The sequence below is a fragment of the Hevea brasiliensis genome, unplaced genomic scaffold, assembly GCF_030052815.1.
Source record: "Hevea brasiliensis isolate MT/VB/25A 57/8 unplaced genomic scaffold, ASM3005281v1 Scaf497, whole genome shotgun sequence".
In the NCBI taxonomy this organism is placed as follows: Eukaryota; Viridiplantae; Streptophyta; class Magnoliopsida; order Malpighiales; family Euphorbiaceae; genus Hevea; species Hevea brasiliensis.
In genome coordinates, this window is record NW_026615025.1 from 48981 (window position 1) to 55597 (window position 6617).

At 28.0% G+C, this 6617-nt stretch overlaps 1 long non-coding RNA gene across 1 annotated transcript; it reads left to right on the forward strand.

The window, feature by feature from the left end:
* The first annotated feature begins 2612 nt into the window (after positions 1-2612).
* LOC110643370 (uncharacterized) lies at positions 2613-3936 on the forward strand. Its single transcript, XR_002492636.2, has 3 exons — positions 2613-2851; positions 3243-3524; positions 3627-3936. It is a non-coding gene; the product is annotated as an uncharacterized LOC110643370 (long non-coding RNA).
* Positions 3937-6617: the final 2681 nt, after the last annotated feature.

Sequence of the window (6617 nt, forward strand, 5' to 3'; positions counted from 1 at the left end):
ATAACTAGATTGATATGAAAGAAATATATTTATAAAATTAGAATGTAATATAATTTTTAAAATATATTTTGTACTTTAATTCATTATGATTATAAAATTTTCATTTTTATTATATTAATAACTTGAAATTTTATATTATCATATTATGTAATGTAAATAATTTTAAATTAAACACTAAAAGAAATTAAAAAAATAACTATAAACATTGCCCACTAATTTATTTTAGTTGATAATTACTAATTATTTACGGACTAAATATAGGAGTTATGAGAATTAAAATTTAAATTAATATCAATTAATTACTGACTAATATATTACTGACTAAACAATTTAATAGGTAAAAGTGGCGCCAAAACTAGTGGTAAATGTAGCAACCAATGACAAAATATACTGATTAAATATTTTGTTGGTAAATACCTACTATAATAAATGTAGGTAAAAGTAAACTAAAAATAAAAATAAAATTGTAAAATGTAAAAATATACTGACTTCTATTAATAGGTAAAATTAAACAAAAAATAAAAAATGTAATTTAAAATTGACAAATTATCAATTATTTTAATTTTAATAGGTAAAATTTAAAAAAAAAAGAAAAATAAAATTTTAAAATGCTAAATAAATGTACCGATGAGTTTTACCGACTATATTGCTTTTTGACGGTAAAATGCAATAAAAATTAAAACTGAAATTTTAAAATGTCAAAATATCGACTACTTTCATTTCATGAGGTAAAAGTAAGTAAAAAATTTAAAAAATTAAAATACTAAACAAATATACCGACTATTATATTTGGTTGGTAAATTATCGACTATATTAATTTTAGTAGGTAAAAGTAAATTAAAAAAGAAAAAATGAAATTTTTAATGTTAAATTGCCGATTATTTGGAGTTCAGCAAATAAAATTACACAAAAAAAATGAAATTTTAAAATGCTCAATAAATATACCAACTACTTTTTATGGTTAGTAATTATCAACTATACTGTATTTAGCATATATTAAATAAAAATAATAAATGACATTTTAAAATACCAAATAACCGGCTATTTTGGTTTTAATAGATAAAATTAAAAAAATAAAAATGAAATTTTAAAATGCTAACAAATATACCATCTATTTATTTTTATGATTAATAAATATCAACTATATTGAATTTAGTATGTAAAATTAAATGAAAAATAATTTATTTTAAATAATATTAATAAAATTAAATAAAATTCTCATTTAAAAAAATAATTTTTTTTTACAAAAGTAGAATTCTCTCCCTTCTTATTTTCCCCTTAGCGCCATTTGCGGTCCTTTTTCTCTCAAATCCAAAATCACAACACCGCTCTCCCTTATCTCTGCCCTCTCAAATGAGCAGGCTAGAAAACCCATTAGACAAAATAGTATTTTTTGGAAGCCCTAGTTTGGTAAAAGCTACTAGTTCGTAATTGTTATTTCTAAAATTAGATTCTCACAAGATCTCACTTGGGTATTCACCATATATTATTTCTAAAATTAGATTCTCATTTCATTTAAGAAATTTTTTTCTACTAGTTCGTAATCCATAATTATAGTTGTTTTTGAGCAATAATTGTTGATTAATGGTTCAAAATTATATATAGAAAGCTGTTTCTCAAAAATTGGTTCTATACATTTTATTTTCCTTTGAGGAAAATGTGATTCTGCTTGATGTTAATGCTTGGATTGTTATGATGGGTACAATTGATCGTCATGCTATCACTACCACTGGATATTGATATGACTGTGCCATTACATTCTAATGGAAAATGAATATGTACCTCACAACTGATTCAATTTTGTAATTAGAGTCTCTTTGGTTAGGTTAATTAAAAATTTGTTTAGAAGCTAGCTGTAGCTGTTGAATTCCATCATTTTTTTGCGTCTACTTTTACACAAGGCTTTATTGAAGAAAATCTCTTGTGTTTGACATATAAATGAGCATCCATTAGGTAGTGGGTCAATATGTTGTTCAATATTGCAACTTCATGGAGATGAGCAGCTTGTACAATGTATGGAAGTTCTTATCAACTATGGTTTAAAACTTGGCAAACTAGGAATTTGGCAAATATATGAAAGTTCTTTCTAGTGATTTTGGGGATTTAATCTATTTGATATGGTTTTACATATTCAAATGACTAGTCAATCTTCACCGATGCGGGCATATAACCAGGCTATCAATGATCTAAACAGGAACCTGACCATTTGAAGAATGCATTTGAGGTATGACATCCTCCTTTCCTAAACATTCTTTTAATTGCCATTGTAAAAGTTAGGTGTTTTGGATATTATATTACATTATTAAACTCGATCATCATATTTTATAATTGGGCATCATTCTCTGATTTAATTTGCCATCTAGCATGATTATAAGCTTCAACCATATGGATTCACAATGGCATCTAAGTGCCATAATATGGATTCATAACATCAGATAATGACGTCTAAGTTTAATGAAAAGTGTTGGAATGAATAATTATCGGGGCAACTGCTGCTGTTGTGAAACTAGCTGGGTTTCTTGCTTTTTGGGTCTTGTGCTTATTATGGGTCCCATGGCATTTAGAGCACACTCATCATTTACCTACCAATTTCCTTGTTGGTACATTGAAATAATTGTTAAGCGCCTAGTGAGAATTGAACTTGAACTCTTGATGGTGATCTCCATTTTTTTTCCATGGGGATTCTTGAGCAATTATTTCTTTATATGGACTTCTGCTCTAAGGATATTCTTTGAACAATGATATTTTCAGGCATATGCTGTGTGTGTCTCTAGGAGCCTTGACTGTGAAAGAACTTAAGAACTTGGAGATACGAATAGAGAAAAGAATCAGTAGAATTCGGTCCAAAAAGGTACTTAACTCATGAACTATTGATATGATACATGTTTGATGAAGAAAAAATGTATTCTTTCTTTGTTGCTCTCTCTTGTACAGCCAGTAACACTAATTTTCCTCTTTTTTCCCTCTATAAAATATGTTCCAAAATGAGCTTTCGTTCACAGAGATCGAGTATATGCAGAAAAGTGTATACTCCTTCTGTTCTCATATTCCCCACACGTTCTTTTGTTGAATATTTATGATCAAGATAATTTGTTTTAATTGGGATGGCTATTGAGGATATGGAGTTTCCCAACAAAATTGCTCTTTATCAACCAAAATTGCACAAGAAAACTATTTAATATGCAATTTATATATACATACTTTGCCTTTGATTCTTCAAATAAAAATAATCCCATATGCAGGAAATTGATTTGTACAACAATAACCAGATTCTCCGAGCCAAGGTTGATCTCTCTCACTCTCTCTCTCTCTCCTTTATCATCATTTGCTTTTATGGGGCAAGTGGTTGTGGGTTCCTGCAAATGCTGAGAACGAAAGGAAGTAGCAAAACATGAATTTGATGCCAGGAGGCAACTATGAGATCATGCAATCCCAGCCATTCGATAAGAGGAACTATTTTCAAGTGAATGCATTACAACCCACCAATCATTGCCACGTCAAGACCAGATGTCCCTTCAATTAGTGTAAGAATTAATCATCCTTTTATATTATCACCAATCAATATTTACTTCATTCGCTCTTGCAAATGTAATGGTATATAATACATCACCTATGTTTTTGTGCAGTTCATATGCTTCCAGGACATCTTTAATCCTATTTTTCTGTGGAGAGAGTATCAGGTATATATTTCAGCTGCTGAAAGCTGCAATTCTGCCCAAATTTTCTAGCAGAAATCAACTTTGTCGCCTGAGCAATGAGCAATTCATTTATCGTGTCTATCATTTGTGTTGTGTCATATTTCAATTAGCTGGGAAGTGAAGTTAAAGGATGAGAAAATGATAGCTAAATAATTCATTATTTATATATATACGCAAGTGACAAGAGTGGCAGACAACTTTGAATGTGAAATGAATTAATGAAGTAAATAATTGAAAATGTGATGTATATGTATATATAATTTGTGAAGTTCTTTCTCCGCAACAGCCGAAATAAAAAAATTAATATATTCTTAATTAGATTATTTAAAATAAAAATTAATATAAAAAATTATTCAGTTGGTAATTTATTTTCATTAATAAATAAAAATATCTACTAAATAAAATAATAAGTATTGTTTTTTATTATTTTGTTTTTAAATTATATTATTTAAAATAAAATTAATATAAAAAATTATCTATTATTTATTTAGCTAGTAATTACTAACTTACGTAGAATAGTAAAAAATTACTGATTAAATTTTACTAAATAAATAGTATTTATTTTACTGACTAAAAGAGGATAGTAGGTAAATTTTACCTACAATCTAATTAGTGTACTAAATGCATTTAGTTGGTATTTAGTCGGTATTTAGTCGGTAAATGAAATTACCAACTAAATCCTCCTAAAATAGTTGGTAATTTTAGTAGCTAAATTTTTAATTTCTTGTAATGTATATATAGAATTATAATAGGATTTTTAGTATAAATATAATTACTATTAAAATAATATTAAAATTTTAATTTATATTAATTTTAGTAATATTAGAAATTAAATTTATTTATAAATTTAGAGACGACTTAAAAATTATTAGCTATGAATTTATACTGAATATCTTCTTATTATTGAAATTATTAGCGATGAATAACTTGTCGATAAAAATTATTAGTAGTAAATTTATATAAAATTGCTTCTTGCTACTGAAAGTATTAGCGACGGATAAATCGTCGCTAATTTATTAGCAATGATTTTATATGTAAGTTTCTCTTCACTCAAAGTATTAACAACGGATACACTATCGCTAAAAGTACTTAGTGAAGATTTTTGCCACTAAATCTATAAAAATAAAATTATTATTTATTAAAAATTATTCCTATTAATAAATTAAAAAATGTTCCAATTATATATAATTCTGCTTAAACAATACTATTGTTCTAAAGTCCATGGCTACAGTTTCTACCCTGTGAGTAGCATCGATTGACCCCAACTTATTTAGCACCATCTTCCCTAACGCTACTACGGTATTTGAGACTATGCCATGAAGGTACATAAATGACAAGAATTGCTAGTCAAAAAATAACCGAGATAAAATTGAAGGATTGGTGGCTATGCACATCTTGCAGAGATCCACTATCCTTCATTACCATAGTTCAACGACACAAGTTCAAGATAGTGGATATAAAGAAAGGAAAATGTTAGGCACTCTTTCCACTTAGACTTACCAATACACTTATTGGGCCAACCTCCACTTAATCATATTATTAAATGTCTTATGGTCTAATATTAATTCTCTTATTCATGCAATTTTATGACAAAATGTCTGCACACAAGACACTTGAACACATGATCAACCATAATCACATGCATACAGGTTCCAAACCTTAGCATGCCATGTTGCTAAACTATTTTAATGTTTACTCTTAGTTACTTTGTTTCCATAGCTAACATGTTTCTAAGTTCAATTTGCATGCAAAGTCCAATTTCAAACAATTTTTAAGTACTTTTGATCTCATGGCAAAATAGAGTTTCAAAGATGTTAGAAGTTTAACTTAATCATGTTTCTACTTGAGAGATATCTATTCAAGTTAAAATCTTATTCTAATCATGGTTGGATCTAAAATAGAGTTCAAGATACAATAGAATTCTAACATAGTCACATTAAAGGGGGAACTCAAAGCATACTAGAATTCTAACCTAGGCATATTTCAACCTAAAATATAATTCATGTTACCATTCTAACATGGACATGTTACTACCTAAACAAAATTCAAAATACATTAGAACTCTAACCTAGACATATTTCTACTTGAAATATAATTTAAAGAATGTTAAAACTCAAAATAAATGCAAATCCTAACATTCATCTAACATACAAAGAGAGGGGAAGGAAATAGAGATTACAATGACCTTTAACTCCTACAACTAAAAGAAATGAAAGAAGAAAAAAATTTGCATTCCCATTAAACTAACAAGAATCTAATTCCTAATTTAAGAAAAAAAAAAATCTTGTTCCTATTACAATTCCATTTTTTAAGCCTACTACTCCTTTCTATTGCTTCATCTCCCTCCTTTGAACTCACAAATTGAAGGGCTTCCTTGATGTCATTGATCTTCATGCTAAGCTCTTCATTACTCTATTTTGGTCTACTTTGAATGCGAAGATTGGAACCCTAACAAAAAGTAGCATAATGCACCTATATTTACACCATGCTTGCATAAAACATCAAAATGGAACACACAACTTATAAATGATGAAATAATAAATATCTAATAAATAAAACATCCTTTTGACCCTAAAATGGAAGATATGGACAGATATAGACAGAAACTTTGATTTGGACAAATTTGATCCTCTCCTTAAAGTTTAGAGACAAATTTGACTTTTTCCATTGTTATGTTATAAATGGTTCATACACACCTGTAAGTTGAAAGAAAGCCTTGGTTATGCAAAATTGGACAAAACATTAGTCTGTTTGGTACCCAGAGATGGGCTTTATTCTCATGAACTATTGTGGTTGGGATTTGAAAATCTAAAATGGGTTAGCAATTTTAGTCTAAATTTACAAGCCCATTCCTAGCATAACAATAAGTGGAAAGGTAGATCGGCTTCTGGGTTTGGTGAGGACTTGTTAGTCCAATCA